Below are 22029 nucleotides of genomic sequence, written 5' to 3' on the forward strand. Positions count from 1 at the left end.
GCATCACAGGGAGGAAGCCGCCATCCTTCTAACGCATCCCCATCTGACTGCCAGAGAGGGCCAAGTGGCTGAGGCGAGGGGTCCGGGGGTCAGCAAGAATGTTGGAAATGACCGACTGTCCCCACGGCTCCTCAGGATCCGAGTTTATGTCCTGACTAAGCTGTGAGCATTCGGAGACGCATCCACCCTGCTGGGTGGACGGTTAGCGAGTCAGCGTCCACCCCCACCTCCTTGGCATCTCTCTCTCAGTGGTGAACATCGTAAGAGCAGAATGTTGTAAAAATTACCCCCATAGTAGATAAGATACGATATTTGTGTGTATTTATCAGTATTGGGTGATACGCATTTATTTCAAAGCTATCAACTCGACCCTCAATCACTACTCAAATTATGTATATGGGTGTTAACACACACACACAGACACACGCTTGTGCTCACACCTGTGCGTGGGCAGCCTCCTGATACCGGGTCTGCATGGCACTGACATTTGCCGAAGTCCAGACTATGACGATGCTTCCAACAGCTGCGTTCACAATTGTAACGTCATAAACTTGTTCCGTAACAATCTGCCCGGCCCTGACTTGGGGCGTGTGTGTCAGTGGATAAACTTCAGGAAGGACGTGAAGTTACTCGACACTGAACATTGAAATCTTGCTGATTCCTAAATTATATCTGGAAAGGGAACGAGACTCTCTAGTAACTCAATCACTAGACACGCACCACATGTTCGCCAAAATTAATTATTCATTTAACTGAGTAGTCGATGCACTTATGGGCCTTGAGACCAAAATCAAGGCACATTTCTACCCATGTGCCAGTCTGTGTTCGTTCAGTTTGTAGGACTGGCCGTCTGAGGAAATCCGACGTGTTACTGATCTCACTGGTATGTCCCAAACAGTCTATGTTATTTCAAAGCTGTGATTTCTATTCTAAATATGCATACACACAGGTGGGCCAACGTCGGCTGGGAGAAATTCATATGGGAAGTAATACAATAACTATGAAATAATAGTTCAGGAATAAGTTCTGTGTTTTGCATACTCATAACTGTAAGCTACTTTTGCGTGTGTGCGTATATACGGGGATAGAGGGAGAGAGAGCAGCAGAGAGGAGGGAGGGAGGGGACAGACACCAGCTCTCCCTGGTGCTGAAAGGTGCAGAGGGAGGGGGCATGGGTACCGGTGATAATTCAGTTGATACTGTGTTCACACTTCCGAAATACAGACTAAGTGTAAAGCCTTTCCAGAGTGTCGCCCTCTTTCTTCATGTCTTCATGGGTTAAGTGCACAGTAAACCGGGTTTCTGCGTCCCCTAACGGGATGAATGCTGTTGCAGCTCACGCCTGCGGACAGCCAGAGACGCTGGCCCACGCGGACGTCCGGGCCATCGACCTGCCCACCTTCGATACACCTTGGTGTACACCTGCCACCCCGGGTTCTTCCTGGCCAGGGGGTCTGAGCACCGCACCTGCAAAGCGGACATGAAGTGGACGGGGAAGTCGCCTGTCTGTAAAAGTAAGTTGCCCACGAGCCTGCCTCGCAGAGCCGAGAGGAGGCCCGCCACCCACCAGGCTGGGGTGCCGGCGGGAGACCCCCACACGAACAGCTTTGTGGGCACCCAACTTTGTCCGTGCTTCCTGTGTGTGTGCACATGTGTGCGGTACGTGTCTGGCACTGTGGAGGCGTGGGCGAAGGAGAGATGCAGGCGCTACCGTGTGCTAGTCATGTTTTAACCCAGAGAGAAAAGCTGTCTGGTTGAAGAAAACCAGTATGCGTTCAAAGAAAACAGCATACATTTTGGAAAAACTTATCTTTTAATGAAAACGGACAAGTATCGCCACGTATGGGTGCACAGTGAATTAAACTGTCGTTTTTAAGACCACAAACTGTGAGGTGGTGGAATCAAAGCTTACGTGTCCTTGACACTGGTTCTGGTTTTTAAAATTGCAAAAACAATGAACAGGAACATGATGCGTCCGTGACTCCCAAATTTGTGCACTTACGAACGAGAGGAGTAATCCTGGCCCAGACTTGGTGGTGGCCGCTCTCCCAGGCCCCTTCCCCAAACTTAGATTCTGCACACACACTGGGCACAGAACCCCATCAGTAAAGGTCGTGTGTGTGTACGATCGACCCCACGACTTTAGCTTTGGTTCCTGGAGCTCATTCATAGTTCCATTCTTCACCCTTACGTTCATTGCCCTCGCCCTTCTCCAACCAGAAATCGAAGTAAATAGACTGAAAAAAATTATAATCTGTACTTTGATACAGAACTAGAAAAGCTAAGAAATCATGAGTTAAGTTTAACTCGATAGACCAAATTAAATGTTCTGCAAGAGACACGATTTGGCATTATTCAGTATTAACTTATAAGAGCATCGACCTGGGCAGGGACTTGTCGAGTTATGGCAAGTTCTGGAATCTGAGTTAGTTCATCACCTTTCGGTCGGGGGCAGCATGTCCCACGTAGGAGTCAGAAACGGACCTCAGAAACCCTGCTTTGCAAGGCTCTCTGTTGTAGACACTGAGTGGAAGGAGACGCGTAGGGTGGACTCACTGATGCTTCCCCTGGAAGCTTTTCCCACCATCGCAAGGGATGTCTTCCGGGCATTCAGGGGTTAGAATGGATGGGGATGAGACGTGCCTCTCCTGGACACTTGAGGAATCTGGAGAAGGGAAAACTGCTTCAATCTGACATTTTTTTCAAACTGATTCCAAAATACCTGTTTTTGAAAATGACAATTTTTCTTTTTACTTGTAGGTAAAGGAGTGAGAGAAGTTAATGAGACAGTTACTAAAACTCCAGGTTTGTATACCAGACCAGCTACAGATTTCAATCAAGGGCCGTGATTGGTCCTCTACTCTGGGCAGCGAGACAAATTTGGGTGTGCAAGTCTCCGACCCCACTAGTCCCCGACCGAGCGGGCACGTCGGTGACCGAGATCGCCAAGGCCACGCAGCAAATTCCTAGCGCTTTCTCGACCGCAGTTGCTTAACGCAATAGCGGTACTTAGGAGGGGGAGCTCCCGGCGTGATCTCACACTGTGCCACCAAAGGTGCCGCGGGCACTGGGTGGCAGGTGGGGGCCAGAGTTGCCGACAGAAAGTGATATAATGGAGAGCCTTATAAAGAGGGTTAAGGTCCTCTCCTCCCCTTGAGGAAGCAGACCTGGGTGAGGCCTTTGACCCCAAGTCAAGCAGCTCAAACATGAGCCCGCTCTCACCACGGGTCCCCAAGCTGCAGGCAGCCTCTGCCCCCGAGACATGAACTAGCACGGCTTGCTGCGTGTGGCGCCTGGCTAAACGCACGATGGAGCAAATCAAAAAGACACAGCCCTGCCTCTCAAGGAAGTTATTTGTTATCACTCCCAATCAACCACCCTGACTTACACATGGCATTAACTCCAGACAGCGTTTAAATGATACAGTGCTCCCCAGGTCATCACTTAAGTCAAGCTTTTTTCAAACAGCAATAGAAAATCTTGGTAAATATACAAGGCCACTTCCCTGGATTTCCCACACTTGGGTTTTAACACTGGTTTCTTGGGCTTAAGGATCTATTATCACGTCAACTGTGCAGGGTGTGAAAAATGCTCTTGCTGGGTCACACTTGAAAATCCTCAGAGGAGGCCAAAGGTCACTGTGTGGTTACAGGAACTGCTACAAGTGCATCACGGAAACCCAAATTCCCAGGCTCTTCCGTGTAGCTGTTATTTACAAGTTGAACGCTGAGTGAAATCAGCACTCCCTCCCCAGGCTGCACTGTCCCCCTCGGAAGGAAGGAAGGAAGTGTCGGTGGTGGTGGTGGTGGCTGAGGCGTGTGTCCCCCTCCTGTGTGCTTACGTTCTGTTTGAGAGACCGAAACAGTGTATCCACTCTGTGTGCTTTCTGAGGCGCACGCGTGGCCACTGGTAGACCCCATCTCCTCTTGGGAGGGGCGTGCATGCGTGTTAAATACGGCTCTGATCAGTGTGGCACGCTCTGACACGCCCGCTCTCTGGTGGCCGCACCACTGCACACTACCAGCTGACAGTCCGATGACAAGGACCCAGAACGACCCATCAGCTCCTCACGGTCACGTGCGAACAAGAACGGGCCACTTCCTAGGCCCCCACCAAGAGTCCCTTCAGTGAAGCCCCCGCAAGCACATTAGAAGCCCCACCCAGTGGGTAAATTCTGAGTAGGGGAAATCAAGCCGCCTCGACAGTATTTTAAAGGCTGCTCATCTTGGTAAGGGAAGCCGCGAGGGGCTTGCCGGTGAAGACCCGGCGGCCATGAGGCTGGCAGACAGCGGCCGTGTTTAATGTCAGTTCTCAACCAGCAAACGCATGGGACCCCGGCGTTGATATCTCCGTGTTACTCTTATTTCATTTCTTGAATTGTTGTGATTCGGGAGTCGGGTCCACTCAGAACAGCAGGGAGTGACGACGTTCCCTCCGTCTTCGACTCCCCCGCTGCCAGGCTGTGTCCTGCGGGTCAGCCTGTCGGGGAAGGCAGGGAATCGGCCAAGCGGACCTTTGGATGAGGGGCCACGGCCACAGGTGTGTCCCGGCATCAGCTGCTCTAAGTGGGTCTGCAAAAAAGTGCTTTTTGGGAGAAACAAATCTTTCATTCCACCCCCGAGTCGAGCAGTGTGTTTCCTCCGATGCCACTTGTGGGGGCTCCTGTCCCACTGTCCCACGTGGTCCCTGCCTGGGGCCCATCCGAGGGACAAGCAGTGAGGCCCCTTCCCCGGTGCACCCCCGGCCAAGGCCGTGAGATGGGCGGCGGTTCAGGCGCGTGGGCCAGCAGAGGTGTGGGAAATGGGTTTAATTTTCAGTCAGTGAACAACCAGAGAGAACGTCTCAGCAGTCTCTGTGAGTTATCCTGTCCCAGGTGGACTTTAATGTCTTACACAGACTGCCTGCCGTTTCTTTCTGAATTCACCCACACCCGCGACGTGGGCCACCCTTCCATCCGTCTGTCTTCCCTGTGGTGGGGCGTCTCCACGGGGACAGGGCAGGGGGAGACGGTTTGGCCCGCGGAACGCAGCAGGCTGTCTCTGTGAGCGGCGTGGCCAGCCCACACGGGGCCGGGCCGAGCAGGCTGCGTGAGGGCGGGACGTTCCTGACACAGGTCCCACGTCTGTCCCCCGAGCCTCTGTCTTTCAAAGCGAGTGTCACTGACGCGTCAGCAGCGATTTTCTGGGGCCGTTTGCCATGCGTCTCATTAAGCACAACCCAGCCTAACCTGGTGTCGGTGGTCCCGGCCCCACATACGCTCCAGCCACACAGGTCTGCTTTGCATCTGCACTCTGTCTCCCCCAAACTGACAAACGTGTGTCCGCCCCTCGAGGGAGCCCCTGGGGGTGCACTTGAGCTCCACACGCCGTGAGGGGCCTGCGTGTGGTCCGTCACCATCGTCCTTGTCACTGTGCTCGTGTCTGGCATCTCCCCGAGCGAGTCCGCCTTCTCTGTTGTGAAAGACCCACGTAGCTCGGTTCCACGTGGGCTGATCTGTGCCTGTGTCTCCTCCCTCGCAGTTCCTCCCGACGTGTTTTTCGTCAGCTCCGTGTGGCAGGGCCATTACGAGTATTTGGGGAAGACACAGCTGGCGACGCTGACGGTGGACGGCTTCAACGCCACCAGCCGCAAGGTGAACGCCACCTTCCGTGCCGCCGGCCAGGTGGAGCTGAAGCTGACAGGTAGGCCCGGGTTGTCCTAAGCGGGGGACCTGGGCGGGCAGCCGCTCTGGGCGTGGGGGTCACCCTGCCCCAGAGCCCGTCCCGCCACGCCACGTCACCTCGGGCCCAGGCCGGGCGCTTTCCTCCTTTTCCGGCTCACAGACCAGCACAGAAAAGTGCACCAACGTGCTCAAGGTTCTGTGCACAGCATATTGAGTCAAAGATGGGGGATTTAGTCCAGAGAGGCAGGCCTCTCAGAGGGATTCTTTGATAAGTGGGGTTTTTTCTTTTTAACCCAAATCTTAACTCTAACCCTAGATATTCTCTCTTTTTTAAATGTGTTTGCTCCTGGTTTTGTGGTGTTTTAGTTTTTGAGGGTTTTCTGGGGGATCATCCCCCAGTTGATAAAATAACGACAGCTTAGACTTGCCGGCCAAAGGTCGTTCCCTCCACCTGCAGCGCACAGAGTGGGTCGGAGTTTGAGAGGTTCCAGAGACGTAGCCCCCGAGGGTGGGAGGGGACCCTCGGCCACAGGCAGGCCCTCGGGCGTCCTTGTCATCTGGGACTTCGGTGGTGGCTCCCCACGGTCCCTGTGCCCAGGGCAGCTGGGAGGTGAGAGCGCTGCTTCTCTCATTTCCGTGGGAGATTGCGCTGCTGTGCACTCCAAGACAGCAGGGCTGCCCCTCGTCCTGCCTTCTCCACACAGAGGAGACAGGCTCACCAGTGTGTGTTTCGGTGCCTTCGTCCCCTCCCGCAGGCAGGGGACTCGAGGCATTGCCGACAGGTCCCGTGCGTGCCGACCACCGCACATCTGAGTGAGGAGAGTGGGGGACAGTCCCTCCGCCTCCCGAGGAGCCGGGCAGTGTGACTGTGGAGTCACCTCGAGCCTGAGAGCATCCGGGCCACCGGGGCGTGTCCGTCACCCCCTGGCCCCCACACTGCTCTCTCCACCCTAATGGGTGAATCGCCCCTTTGTGCACAGCTGTCTGTGGGGCTACGGCTGTGGGGTGGGGGCCAGACTCCCGGCCCCTTGTCAGCACATTGTAAACAAAAAAATGTTGGATTTCAAACATGAATATAATTGAAAGCATGTTAGTTTTGTTTTGTTTTCCGTGGGATAAACAGGTGGAAACGTTTCACCAGAGTGAAGCGGACGATGCCCAGTCGAGAGAGACAAGGACTTTCGTTAGAGGTGATTTTGAGGAAAGAGGTACCAGAGCTCAAATTTGAAAACATAATAACAATCTTTCTTCTCTGTGGTATTACCACCTCCAGGCCGTATTCCCAGCCAATGGCTGCACGCCCGTGCCGGTGGGCCCGTGAGTCCCAGTCATGCAGGGGCACCGCCCTGGTCTCTTCGCAGGCGTGTACAAGAAGGAGGAGGCCCACCTGCTTCTGAGAGCCGTTCGCACGCACGGCCCGGCGGACGTCTTTGTGGGCAAGCTGGATGACGGCACCTGGGGCCTGGACGGCTACGTAAGTGCCTGGGCGACGGCTGAGCTCCGCCGGATGGGCCCCGGGGTGCGGGCAGCAGGGGGCGTCCATGAGTCGAGGGGGAATGGCCGGTGCTTGGAGGGATGCTGTGGTCCCCCTGCAAAGTGACTTGGCTCTGGTACCCCTCATCTGAGCACAGAAGAAACCGAGTCCCCAAATGAGATGCCTACGGGCCGAGGCAAATGGGCTGTCCCTGCCGGGTCACAGCCAGGTGTGGACTCCGGTCCCGAGGCCGCTGACAGCCACTCCGAACGTCCCAGACTGCCACTCCCAGATGAGCAGGGACAGTTAGGACGCCCCCTTGAAGGGGCTTCTCTGCACCTTGAGCATGTGTTTGCTCTGTGATTCATCCCCCGACCCATGGGCACAGCCTTACATGACGCGTGTCAGCCAAGGCGGTGACACAGGGTGTTTTGCATAACTCGGGTTGTGTGTGGTTTCCTATCTTCATCCCTTTCATCGAAGGCAGCTCATCCACACGCGTGTTGTAAATTTACAAGCCACTTTTGAGGCCAAAATGAGTTAGGATTTACATTAGTTACATGGTCCATCTGTATATTTCGCCATTTAACTACATAGTTTCACCCTAAGGAATGGCGAACAGAGAACATTAGCCTGTGCTCTCTGAGCAGGGAAGGTCCAGTGATCTTAGGGAAGGAGGGGCGAGCGCTCGGCCCTCATTCCGCACCCTCTGCCCCCTCCCCTCCCACAGCAGGTCTCGTCGGGACTCGAACGGGGAGGGTTCACTTTTCAAGGTGACATCCGTGGCAAGGACTTCGGAAAGTTCAAGCTGGAGAGGCAAGGTGAGCGGCTACTTCCAAAGGGAGGGAGGGGCGGGCAGGCCGGCCTTTGAGCAACAGTGCAGGGAAGTGACCAGGAGGCCAGGGCGCCAGAAGGGACCCAGTCGCAAACAGCGGGGGAGGCAAACAGGTTTCGAAACTCAATGGGGAAAAAAAGAGACAAAGTGGCCAGACAGAGCTGGAAAGACACAGGCGGTGTGCCCGGTGTGGCATTGCTGCCTCACTGTGGAGAGGGGCGGGCGTGAAAGTGAGGGGGAGGAAGAAAAGCCAGAGAACTCAGCGAACTCTCTCACCTGAAAATTACACGTAAGCACGACTACAAGTCACCAAAGAGCAATGAAAAGAGCGTCAACTTCAAAAATGTATATGATGGACTCAGAGATAGGTCATCGTTAGTTATCAGAATTCCCCAGTGTTTCAAAAATGATTTTTGGGGGGAGAGCAGACTCCCTGTGGGAGTCCGTCCCAGCGGGAGTCCCGGAGGGTGTCACGAGTAGGTACGCACAGCCCGGCAGCACCCTCTCACCCCACAGTTCCACCCCAGGGTGTTGCAGACGGTGTCACAACTTTCGTTTTCCTAGCCGGGTGTGTCTCAGGCAGGACCGGTTTTAATAGCTGACATCCGAAATAATCTCTCCATTCCACATAGCGATCATAGAGGAACTGCTGAAAGAAACAACTTGGTGCTGGGTTGTAGATCACACAGAAATAATGATTTCACTGAGCGCATTCTGTGACAGTGACGAGGCTATGTATTGGTGTGGGCAGACGTCCCTGCATCTGTGAGAAAGAGCCCACTGGAGACAGACAGGCAGGCAGGTGGACACACCCTCCTCCTTTCTTGGTCTCTCTGTCACTGCTTGGGCTTTACCCGGATCCTGTAGAAGGAACGCACTCAGCAGCCTTGGACTCGGGGTGAGGGACGGCATCCGTGTCTTCCTCGGCCGTCCCGCCATTCTGAGGGAACGAAGCCACTCACCGAAATCCACGTGTCACCTTCGTTTCTAGGAAACGCCCAGAACAGGCCAGTCTATAGGCAGAGGGTAGATCCGCGTCTGCCTGGACGTGAATCAGGAAGGATGAGAAATGCCTGTGCAGGGACCCCGGGTTCATTCCAGGGGAGGGCACAGTGTCCCGAAAGTGGATCATGGGCGTGGCCGCAGCCCTGGAAACACGAGGACAGACAGCGAGCTCGCAGACCTGGGCTGGCCTGTGTGCTGTGAACGGGGAGCTCGCTGGCCTGTGCGCGCCTTTCCATGGCGCTGCCTGCAAGTGGAGGGGCCCAGGCCGTGGCAGGCGAACCGCTGTCGGCCCTAAATGAAAAGGTGCAGGTGAGACAGTGAGAGCAGCCAGAGCAGCGGCAGAGGGTCACACTGATGTGGAGACCTGGGGGGTGGCAGAGGGAGGGGGAGGCGAGGGGAGCAGGTGGCAGTTCCTCATCGCATGGGGGCCAGGATGGTTTTGTCACGGCCCCTACGAAACAACACTGAGAGGAAGCCGGACCACCGCCTTGGAGGGCAGTTGGGTGAGGAACAGGGACGCAGGGGGTATGTACTCAGCTAGACTCCGTCCCAAGTGGTCAGACCCTGCTGATGGGCAGACGCGGCCAAGGGACTGCTGCACCATTAGCGAAGGACGCTGGGAACACCCCGATGGCCATCAGCAGTGGGTTGGCTGGACAAACTCTGGCTCGTTTCATGAACACCACAGAGCACTACGTTGAACCTGACCTCCGGTGGAAGAACCTAAAGTGCCCAGTTCAGGTGAAAAAGCCGAATCTAAAAGCCGTGAGTCATCCTCCTGGTTGTTAGAAAGGTAATAAAAGAGACACAATCATGTGTGTGAAGAGTTCTTTCCACAAGGTCACTACCAACACTCCAAAGCTATGGCTCACGGGGGCCCAGGGGACCTTCGTTTCCATCGACCCTTCGACTATTTATTTCCGTACCTTTTTATGCCATTTTAATTAATACCGTGTGCATGTATTGCCCTTTAAATTGCTAAAACAAGGTAAATAACTGAAAGTATCTAGGAGCTTCAGACGGCCTCGTAATTTCTGGGAAAGGTTAGCTGCGTGATTCACGCACCCTCCTTCCTTGTTAGGGGGTGAAGTCCCTGGTGATGCATAGATTCTCCAGGACTTTGTTGATCGGGAGGCTGACACCTAGTATGGCCAACAGTATGCAGTCTTGTTGCAGAAAACACCTCAGTGAATTTAAGCAGAACACAGATTTGGGAGAGTGAGGGAGGAGACCCCCAGGATTGCAGGACCTGGAGCAGGCCGTCGGGCAGCTTCCTGGGAGCCAGGGGACACAGCCCGCAAGGCTCCAGAGTTTTGTCTCAACTCCAGTGTCAGAAAGCCCCCTTTACTTTTTCCTGCTGGTTTTCTAGGCACCATGTTTTATTTTACCCACAAAGGACTTAATCTTGGCACGGGAGAAGGCTATTTCCCTCTGACCCACCAGAAATCCATGAGGCAAAAAAACGCTCAGCGCGGCTCCTGAGCTTTTTCTTAACTGGTGAGTGAGCAGGGCTCCTTTACATTTTCCAGTCTAGTGTGCAAGCCCAGTTTTCATAATTTAGTTTCTCTAAACTGAACGGGGCACTGGAGAAGGCTATTTTTCATATGAAGAACTTGAACCAATTCCACAAAATCCTCCTGGTGTCGTGTAAGTCTCCCGAGTGTTGTCTTAACTTCTCAGTCAGCAAGGCTCTTTCTGAGATGGATCTGGGCTTGAAAACTGTCCTGAAAAAACTGTTCCAGATTTCCCAGGCCAGTTTTCAAGCCCAGTTTTCATATTTTGCATCAAAGAACTCTGCAGGGCACAGGAGGAGGCTATTTTTCATATTAAAAACCGGAAACCAATTTGACAAAAAATACCACCTGGCGAGTCTACACAGTTCTGTCTTACCTGCAGTGTGAGAAAGGCTCCTTTACGTTTCCAAGGCTAGTTTTCTGAGCCCTGTTTTTATCTTTTAGTCTCAAGGAACTGAAGAGGGCACAGGGGAAGGCTATTTTTCATGTTAAAGACCTGAAAGATGTTATACCCAGCTAGGAAAATTACAGCTAGGGCATTACCCAACCCTAAATCTGCAGTTCCTGGAACAGGGTAATGAACAAACATCCGGGAACAATTGGGTTTAAAATTCCAGCCAAATAAGGTAACTAACCCGGGCCGCCAGAAAGTGCCCGCCAGCAGCAGCACCCACCAATCAGGGACCCTCGCCGTTTCTAAATAAGCCAATAGCTAACCGCCACCTCTGCTTCTGTATGCCTTTGCTTGCTTGCTAGAAAATATAAATACCCAGTAGTCTGTAAGCCAGGCGCGACTTCCATTTTGTAGCTCTGAGTGGCTACGTGACTCCGGTCACAGTTGGGGAAGTTCGCCCCTGTGCAGGAAAATCTTTGGCCATTAAAATTTTTATCAATTCGGTTCTGGACTCCGAGAGTGTGTATTTACCCGCCGATCGTCTACAACACTACCAAAGAGACTTAGAACGCTAACCAGAGCGGTGGCGCCACACTAGCTGTTTCCTAGCAACAGGTAAGATTTCAGTGAGCAGGCTGGGCTGGTAGCATTGAAGCTGGGTTTCTAAGTTCCAAGTCTTGCTGTGTGAGGAATTTTTAGTTCTAAGATATTTGCCAATAAAGACCTTATAATCCAACTGGTCTGGCAATTGTAAAACGGGCTCATCATATTTTCAAAAATCTCTTTAAGAAACAAAAAGGGAGAATCTTGAGCCTTCCCCACCCTCAAATTTAATTTTATTGGCCATTTTAACTCTTAACTTGGAGAAGAGGGTATGCTGTTTGCTTTTCAGAATGACCTTTAGAACTGCAGGCGATGAGAGTGAAGCCATATCACAGAAAAGGCTTCCCCAACGGGTGACGGATCTCCACACATAGACACTCCTGTCCAGATTTCTCCAAGCTGCGTGGAATTCCAACCAACACCCCTGGAGTGGTCACCTAAGAGAGACTTTTCCTACCAACTTACAGGGACTAAATTTATGCTGCCGGACAATTAACGCTTAACCAAGCAGGAGTTTTGTTTTTTTTTTAGATTCTTCATGCTGAACTGTCTTACCCTGAGTTCAGATACTAGCCCTTGCTGCATATCTTTAAAGTAACTTTGTGAAGTCTGTACTAATTCTTCCCAAAATTGAAATGTAACCAGACCTGTTACTTTTGTCTTTCCCATGCATTTATATCACTTTTCAACTGACTCAATTTAGGAGTTTGAGTTATAACAACCCAGGAATGCATTGTTTTAATTCTTGTTTGTACTCTATGATGTATATGGAAGTTGTTTTCTTGTAATTGCATTCGAGAATAGCAAATAGTGGATTTCACAGGCCTATTTTGATTTAATTTTATAAACAAGAATAGGGAGATATTGCTGACCGCTCTGCCTGATTTTAGGAATTATACCTCTACCCCTTGGGCTAACGGCAAGAGACAACCTCTGGAGTGCCAGCCGCAGGAGACAAAGCTTGTCTCTAGTAGCAAACGCTGCCTCAGTTCCTGTCCCTGCCCCCAGAGCTTGGTCGGCAGTCAATAACGGGTGGGACCCCTCACAGCAGGGGGCAACCTAGGCCAGACTCGATCACCTGGGAGGCCTTCATGGAAGGACTGGGGGGGTACAACAAAGAGCAATGGACTCTCACCACCCCCCTGGCTTGGACTAAGCCCTGAGTCTCCATGTACTCTGGGAGAAGCACTTCCTGGCTCCAATCTTCTTAGGCCTGAATGCCTGCTGGGGAGAGGTGCAGCTCCTTGCCTTGGTGGAGTGTGTCCTGGGGAGAATCTGGCGTCACAAAGACTTGCTGATAAACCTCTGAAATCTGCTCTGCTAGGAGTGCTTTCATTGATATGATAAGGGTCCAAGGGGGGATGGTGTGTCTCCCAGGGTTTCTGCAACTCTCTTCCTGACAGACACTCCCTCAGACCTCTTTGAAATGTTATCTACTGTTTGATCTTTGCTGAAGAAGGGTTAATTGGGTCTGATGTGTGCTTCAGCCTGAGACAAAGCAGCGTGTCTCTGCCATGAGACCGGGTCTGAAGGAGCATGCCTCTGCAAGACACCAGTGAACGCACTGGTGCAAGAGAATGCCTCTACCTGTGTTGTTTTAAAACCGTGTTTCGGATTTTGCTCTGTGTCTACTCTGAAAGGAAAAACAAGGAGCCCACTGGCAGGTGACAAAAGCCAGGGTTACAGGGGCCTACAGCCCTCAGCCTAGCTGGCTTGGACTCAGACCAGACTGCCACAGGGCTTCAGAGACTCTCCCACTCCCCTTAGGGGGGGGACTGGCCAGAGATCTGGAGTCATTCACAGAGAGGGAGACTAACCCAGTGTTGCTGCGGTGTGTGGGTGGCCTCCTTTCAGCCACACTGGCCCAGGATGGCTGCCGGGAGGGCCCTTGCCAGCTGTTTGAGCTCTCTAGGACAGGGCACCGGGTGTCCTTGAAGAAGGGGCGCAGGTCGGGGCAGAGTAGGTACACTGTGTGCTGACCCCAAAGCTCGAGAAAGATAGAGCGCATGGACCGGACTCTCGGGGAAGCTCTGGCTGGGTTCCACTGGGAGGCTGGACTGATTTGCTGCCACTGACGCTGCTTAGGGTTGGGAGTGCCCCTAGCCCTTTGGGCTGTGCCCTGTGCGGATTTGTCTTTAGGAGACCTCCTCCCATCCTCAAAATAAATAAAAGGGGGCCTCGCCCCATCCCCAGAGTGGATGGGGGGGACCTCAGACAGCAGGGGCTCCAGTAGTGACACTGCCCTCTAGAGAAGTGAGGCCCACTACAGCTCTTTTGCCCTGCAGGTGGGAGAAGTCTCCACCACAAATTCATAGCCTCTGCAAGTGGGCTCTACTCACCCGCTGAACCAAGAGTTAGCAGAGGCTTCCTTGACTCCCGAAAACGGAGCTGCAGGGCCCCCACCTTCAGAGGCTGGCGGGACCTCTGCCCCACCTCCACTAGTGACTGCAGCCTCAGTAAACCACCCCAATGGGTGAAGGGTAGCTTTGTGGTGCCTCCTCACCCACAAGTAGGAAGGGGCCTTGGGGGCTTCCGGGGTTCCTGAAACCGGAGTCCTAGGACCTTTGCAGGTAGGCAGAACCAGAGTCGGGGTACTGCTATTTTAGGTAAAATAGATGAGCCACGTGAGTGCCCCACCTGGAGGACAGAGCATTCATGGGCGTCACCATCTTAGAACTGGCTAAGGCTTCTTTTCAGATTATGAGCTGTATGCTGCTGCTGTGTGGACACTGCAGCAGTCAGGTTCTCTGTGCAACTGGTTCTGATAGGAACACCTCTAGTTTTGAAGGTCATGATCTGAGGTCCAAGGCTGACCATCTGATTTATAGGGTGTTTGCAAGGTCTAAGCTTCAGAAATGTGGAAAATGTCCCTGCAAATATAGAGACTTTTAGTAGAAGATGCCTATAGTGCTAGGGACTTTTAGCTGCCAGATATTGAGTTTAAGGACAGTCCTTCCCAGTGTGAGAAAGGAACAGGGATTAAAAGTGAATTATGGATAAATCTGGATAGGTAAAAAGGCTATAGAAGGTCTGTAAATATTGCAGAAAGTCTGTGGGAAGCTATAAAAATAAATGGAGATGTGAAAGTTTTAGAAAGAAATTATGTGGTGTTAGTGATAGAAGCTGTAAGGCATGGAGATGCATCTTGATAGGTATTAGAAGGAGAAAGATTTCCCTTCAAGCTTTGTGGGGTTTTTTTTCTCCCTACCTGATCCCTCCAGAATTTGGCATTCTGAAGGATTAAATGATAATGTAAGGTTTCTTTGCATAAAACCAATAAGACCAGTCATTAATAGTAGTTTTGTTAACCAGGACTTTGACTGGAATGTCACGCCTGAAGGAGGCATGTATGGGTTCTGGTCATTACCAGAAAGCTCAGAGGAACTAGGATTGACCTGTGAAGCTAGCGAAAAAGCCCACAAGAAAAGCCTGGTACTTTGGTTAGTTGTGTGGTTCCAGCCAGCCTTTCCAGGGAAGGAATGAAGGTTGCTTTGCTGAAAGATCGCTAAAAAGGAACCTGTAGATACAACAGAGGCTCAAGGGTTTGAGTTAAACGACTAGTACAGGTGAAGCCAGATGGCAGATGTGTGGCTCTGCTTCTGTGCCCCGAGGGGCAGACTGAGAAGTCAATCTGAAGGTTCCCTGTGTGAGTTCCAGCAAAGCAGACTTAAGGATCAGAAGTGATCCAGGCTGCTCTTGGTGTGTTTATGCAAATGAACAGTCAAAATCAAAAGCAGGACCCAAAGTAGTCCCTGTAATAACAGTGAGGGTAATCTTAAGGAGAAAAATTATAGTTCAAGGAAAAATCACTATATTCAGTATTAGAAATCAGAATGGCACAGCTAACTGTCTTAAAAGTTTATTTTCATTTAAGAGTTGAAACCAGGGTTGTGATGTCACCAGAGATGTACAATATACAAGTGCAAAGGACCTGTCATAATCCCACAGTAAATGTCATTGCAAGAAAGGCCTTGCAATAGAATGTCACCCCAAAAGACAGTCTCATAGGCACAGAGACTGGTTTGGGGATTATTATATGAATTAACCTGTATATTCTGTTTTCATAGGGTGTATGCCTATGCCTATGAGTAATTAGTTACAATGTAGGCCTCACTTAAGGAACCCATCTTTGTCATCGCCCCCTAAGACTCCACGGTTTGATTGAACTAAGTAACTAACTTGATAAAAAGTTAGGGCAGTCTATAGGCTTCACTTTAGAACTGATTTTCCCCTTTCTGCCTTGATAGCTTGGACAGAAAGGGCTCAGAAATCTGAAAGGAGGGAAATCCTAATGTATTCCCCTCAGCCTGAGTAAAGTATAGTAGGCCCCAAGAGTCTTGGATAGGTGTAGCATGCCTTGTACACCTTCCTCCAGATAAGCCATTCTTTACTGAAGTATCTGCCTTTGTCAATTAATAGTTATGATTTAATTGTACTTCCAATTTCTTGCCTAATCTGTCACCTCCAGAATACAACCTGACCAGGATGCCAACAGTCCAGTAATGGCAGCCTTTGGACACCAAGCCTGCGACGTCCAGGTGACAGGCTTGTAAGGTCTTTCCCCTTACAGGAAGGACCCTGTAAGGTCTTTCCCCTTACAGGAAGGACTCTCTCTGTGCTGCACCCCCCCCTTTCAGGGCACCCCTGACCCAGGGGTAGGTAGGACAGCATCCATTTCCAGCCTGAAGCAGTTACAAGAAGATAAGACCTTCGTCCATTTTCCTTTATATAATTATAAAGTAGATATAAATCTGAAAGGAAGAATATTGATACAAGGTGCAGCCAAGGGTGGGGCCCCGGAAAGGATTTAGGATAAAGTCCGAAGTTCAGGGTGTCCAAAAATTATTGAGATAACTTCACCCCCCAGGGGGAAAGGACGAATAGAGCAGGGCCATTGAGAGATATTTTGCATAGCAACGGTTTTGCAGCTGACCTCTAGAATAATTATTTGACATATCTATAACCTTTAACTAGTTTTGTAGATATATTAAATAGTGTGGCCAAGCTTAGAACTGGGGATAAAGTCACTTACCCAGGATGTAACTAAGGACTGAGCCCCTGAGGCGGGGGGGGCTGTATAAGAGGTTAGAAAAGATCGACTCCAGGACATGAAGGGATAACTGCCCAGGTGAGGAGAGCCACACGGTTTGGGGCAGAGTGAGGATTTCTACAGTCATGTGGGAGAGAGCCATGCGGCTTCAGTGAAGTAAAAACCCCCTCTTTCCCAGGTAAAAGGGAAAACCATGCAGCTTTGCCAGAATAGAGATCCCTACAGCCAGGTGAAGAAGAAAGCCACACACTTTTAGCAGAATACAGACCCCTGCAGCTTTGGTAGAGGAGGCCCACGCGACTTTGGGGTGCCCCCTTTGGCCGCGTGGCCTAGAAAGCAGGAGAGACTTTGACTGAAACTTGGTACAAAAGAGCTCTTGCCAGTAGACCGTAAAAGAATGCCACATGACTTTAGATTAACTAAAGATCCTGCTTGATACAGTTGACAATGCCAGCGGCCCGAAACACAGATGTGTGCTATTTCTTGATTTACAGCACCTGGAGTTAGGACCGTGAGAATAAAGAGCAAAGACATGAAAGTATTTTAAGTTAAAAAAAACTTAGTTTCTGACTGCTCTTTTGCAATAATGAAACCCAAATTGTAGGCCATAGCAGGAGGAAATACCTAGTCTTTACACCATCTGTATTCTTTTTGTTCTGAATCTTTGTTTGCTTTATTAGAACTATGTAAGTAGTTCTACAAAGAAGTATATAATAATCCAGAAGAAGAAAGGGGCCTCAGAACCCCTCCCTGATAGTAGATCACAGGAGGAGAAAAATGAGAAAAGAAACCTCATCAATGCTCTGAATCCAGGAAAAGGGGGGACTTGTTTATTCCTACAAGAAGAATATTGTTATGCTTAAACAAGCACAAATGCTGTTTAGCGTAAAAGGGGGGGAATGTTGGGGGAAATTGATAGCTATTTTAAAATATAGCACAGCAATTAGGGGACTGTTTTTTACAGCCCAGATGTTTAACAGCCCAGTGATTTACCTCGTTTCTTCTAGCTTATCACCTACATACCAGAGACAGTGAAGCGCTCTGCTTTCTGCTTCTGTAAATTATCTCCAGCTTTGGTCTGAAGGACAGGCCTCCCCCTCGCTCTATCCCCCAGCTCTATAAAACGGCTGCTTTTCCTTTGTTCAGGGCTCAGAATTTGGAGACTTCCTCCTCTGAGCCCGTGCACGTTAATAAACCTCGTATTCCAGAAACCCTCGGTGTCTGGTTGCTTCATTTTCCTGCAACAACACAACCGAATACATTTTGATTCTGAAGCACAGGCCCTGGACACAGGACGCAGACCTCTAACCAGGATGCTGATTTGTAACCAGGATGCCATGGCCAGAATATGCAGCTGGAGCCAGACACGGGGCCCCAGTTGCCAGAGGCCAGAGGCAGGAGCTGAACCAGATCCTCCCGTTGTAAACAAAACTGTGATTCAATAAGATAAAACCCTTGTTTCTCTAAAAGCAAACTTCAAAATCTTGCCAAACCCAAAAGCAATAGGCCAAAAGACAGTGAACAAAAAGGATGCTGACCTTGGAGGGCAGATGTCCATGATCTCTCAGCTTCAACAAGTTCAGAAGTTAGCACTCTCTCACCATTCATTCCACATCGTCAGCTTTTCAAAACTGTGGGGGATTAAATAGTCATTATTTTCCACAAACCTTGTCAGCTCTAACACCAGTGGGATAATAATCAAAATAACATAATCAGATCAACACAAGATATTCAGTATTAAATATGTGCATGAGTACAAATGAATACCAGACAATGAGGTGATATCAGGCGTACAGAGCATTTGGGAGTCTGGGGAAACAGGGTCTTATAGTGGTAAAATGGGTGATAGACAGGAAATTTATGAAAAGTGCAGCATTTGTGGAATGTTACTTTTTATTAAGCAATCCCACAAACTATAGGACACAAGCTAAACTAATAAACTTTTCCAAATTTCATCAACACAATCATTCTGTTGAGAATAGGTTACTTTGCTAAAATTGTTAAATCTTGTGGCAACAGCAGCAGACACAGCCTGAGAGCGCTACCAGCTGCCAGGAGGGCCTTGCATCGCCCACAGGGGGTCAAAGGTCTGAGCATCTCTGTCCAGTGCAGTGCGGACTGTCCTCCTCTGCCTGCAGCCACCGAAGTGCAGTGGGGGCAGCAAGTGCAAGGCAGGGGACCGTGAAGCCACAACCAGGAGGCGAGCCATGACCACACAAGTGGGACAATAAGATTTGTCATCTCAGTGACACATGAGATGGCAGCAGAGAGCCGCACTTGGGACAATTTTCCTAGGGACCATCCTGTGCTAGGGTAAGTTTTAAATTTTTCAAAGGACTGAAATTATATACACTATGTTTCTTTCTGACATTGCTGTTAATATAGAAATCAGGAACAGAAAGTAACTAGTAAGTCCTGATATTTAAAACTTACTAAACGCGCGTCTAAATAACATTGCAATCAACAGTCATATTCTACTGCATTCAACCACTTTTCCTGCTGACCAGTCACTAACATCTTATTCCCAAAAGGCCCACGAGATGGCAGCAGAGACACACCTGGGAACATTTTACTATTTGCTTGGCCAACAGGTTCATTTGGTTTTTAGGTAAAGAGACAATGAAAGACGCTTTTCACTTTAACCAATAATTTCCTTAAAGAACGTATTCACCATTTTGTTCTACTGCTTTCTGCAATCTTTCAGGCATCTTCATAACTACATCTTCCCAAAAGTTTTTATCTTTTGGCCAAGCCAATAAAAAGCCAATTTCAACAAGCATCGCAGCATTGAAAGTATATACGATGTTTCTCTAAGTGCTCTCATTGCACTTAAGCTAAAATTTACAAAAAACTGAGTGACTGGAAGCCCTGGCTGGTGTAGCTCAGTGGATTGAGCGCGGGCCTGCGAACCAGACAATAGCGGTCTGATTCCCAGTCAGGGCACATGCCAGGGTTGCAGGCAGGTTCCCTGCAGGCCAGTTCCCTGCAGGCCAGTTCCCAGCAGGGGACGCACGAAAGGCAACCATACATTGATGTTTCTCTCCCTCTCTCCTTCCCTTCCCCTCTAAAGATAAATAAATAAAATCTTTTTTAAAAAAAACTGAGTGACTGGAAAGTCCTTTTATTTGGTAGTTATGTAGTACACTTCTAAATAACCACAAAAATAGGACTTCCGCCAAGATGGAGGCATAGGTGGAAACACCTTGCGTCTGTGCACAACCAAATCTAAGAACAAATTTTTAACAACAATAAACACAACTAAAAATCGACAACACGGAGTCCAAAAACAATGAAATGCTCAGCTAAACTGGTAAGAGGGGCGAAGCCAGCAGCGGAGCAGGTTGACCAAAAAGATCCCGACCTGGTGGTGCGCAAGCAGGCGAAGGTGCAGATCACAGGTGCGGGCTAGCTAAGAGGCACGGCTGGCTGTTGGCGGTAGGTCGCACATTTGCATGCAGATAAACCAGTGAAGAGGTGAGCATTGAGACCGCACGGCGCAGGGCAGCAGGCTTGCACAATTCTGCTCCGATAAACAGACCAGGGGGAGTGGTGGGACGGACTAGGCTAGTGGAGAGGACAGCCATTGCTCCCTCTCTGACCCCGCCCCCACATACAGCATCACAAACCAGCGACCTGGGTGGCCCCACCCTGGCAAAGAACTAAGGCTCCGCTCCTCATACTTAACGGTGCAAACAGACCAAAAATGGCTCAAGAACAACTCAGAGCCCCAGAGATGATAAATCTAAGCGATGAAGAAATAGCCAAACTTTCAGATGCACAGTTCAAAACACTGGTGATCAGGATCCTCACAGAACTGGTTGATTTTAGTCACAAATTAGAGAAACATGAAAGCTAAACTAATTGAAATGAATGGTAATGCACAGGAAGCCAATAGTAATGGAAAGGAGACTGGGACTCAAATCAAGGGAGTAGACCAGAAGGAAGGAAAAAATGACCAAACAGAAAAGGATAAAGAAACAAGAATTCAAAAAAATGAGGAGAGGCTTAGGAACCTCCAGGACATCTTTAAACATTCCAACATTCGAATTATAGGGGTACCAGAAGGGGAAGAGGAACAATCACAAGTGGAAACCTTATTTGAAAAACTAATAAAAGAGAACTTCCCCAATCTGGCAGAGGAAATAGACTTCCAGGAAATCCAGGAAGGTCAGAGAGTCCCAAAGAAGTTGGACCCAAGAAGGAACACACCAAGGCACATCATCATTACATTAACTAAGATTAAAATGAAGGAGACAATCCTAGAAGCAGCAAGAGCTAAGGGGACTGTCACCTACAAAAGAGTTCCCATTAGACTGTCAGCAGATTTCTCAAAAGAGACCTTACAGACAAGAAGGGGCTGGAAAGAGGTATTCCAAGTCATGAAAACCAAAGACTTACAACCAAGATTGCTCTATCCAGCAAAGTTTTCATTTAGAATGGAAGGACAGATAAAGTGCTTCTCAGATATGACCAAATTCAAGGAGTTCATCATCACCAAGCCCTTATTATATGAAATGTTAAAGGGACTTATCTAAGAGAAAGAAGTTAAAAAACATGAACAGTGAAAGGACAGCAAACTCACAGTTATTAACAACCACACCTAAAACAAAAGCAAACTAAAAGGACAGCTAGATCAGGAGCAGAACCATAGAAATGAAGATCACATGGAGGCTTAGCAACAGGGGAGTGGGAGAAGGAGAAGGGGGGAGAAGGTACAGAAAATAAGTAGCATAGACAGTAGATAGAAAATAGATAGGGGGAGGGTAAGAATAGTAGGGGAAATATAGAATCTAAAGAATTTGAGACACATGGTCATAAAGTAAAGGGGGAAATCGTGGGGGAGGGGTGTGCATGGTGGAGGGGAATGGAGGGGGGAATAGAACAAATGTAATGGCATAGTCAATAAAAAAGTTAAAAGAGAAAAGAAAGAAAAACAAACATGCACTCCCACCTCAACCCCAGGCTTTCCTATCTTCTGCTTCAACTCTTTCCCTCAGGCAGTGCTTGCAGTCGGTCTGATGGGGCAGCACGTGTTGCGAATTTCCCCAAGGAGCTCCCCCTACAGGACGCCCTCTGGTATCAGCACACAGGCAACATCACCTCCTTTCAATGAAGACTGCCCTGTGGAGGGGATGCTGCTGGTGCTTCCTTCATTTGCCTACAATCTTTCCTGTTCCACATTATTCTCAAGTTTCATCCGTTCACACCACCACACAATTTGCTTGCAAGCAGAATGGTTTCTATATATTTCCATAGACAACCCCATGTGGAAATGAGGTCAAGAAAGTTTCCCCCACACACACACCCAGCTTAACTTCTGGGGAACCCAAACATCAAAGGGATTCACTGTAATCTTGCAGGTGCATATGATTTTTGACACTGGATTTGGATACTTTGAGTATGTCATCTGTCTCCTGCATGGCATGGTGTGGTCTGTCCTCAGTGAACATCTGGACTCTATGGCTCTGAACTGCCAATGGTCTGCCAGACCT

At 49.7% G+C, this 22029-nt stretch overlaps 1 long non-coding RNA gene across 1 annotated transcript; it reads right to left on the reverse strand.

Annotated features, from left to right (window-relative positions):
• Nucleotides 1-2387: 2387 nt before the first annotated feature.
• Nucleotides 2388-21567, reverse strand: LOC128626157 (uncharacterized). Its single transcript, XR_008390083.1, has 3 exons — nucleotides 21489-21567; nucleotides 18076-18168; nucleotides 2388-2665 (listed from the first exon to the last, which is right to left on the reverse strand). It is a non-coding gene; the product is annotated as an uncharacterized LOC128626157 (long non-coding RNA).
• Between the last annotated feature and the right edge of the window lie 462 nt (nucleotides 21568-22029).

The sequence above is a fragment of the Artibeus jamaicensis genome, unplaced genomic scaffold (assembly GCF_021234435.1).
Source record: "Artibeus jamaicensis isolate MK-2021 breed Jamaican fruit bat unplaced genomic scaffold, CSHL_Jam_final scaffold_369, whole genome shotgun sequence".
Classification (NCBI taxonomy): Eukaryota; Metazoa; Chordata; class Mammalia; order Chiroptera; family Phyllostomidae; genus Artibeus; species Artibeus jamaicensis.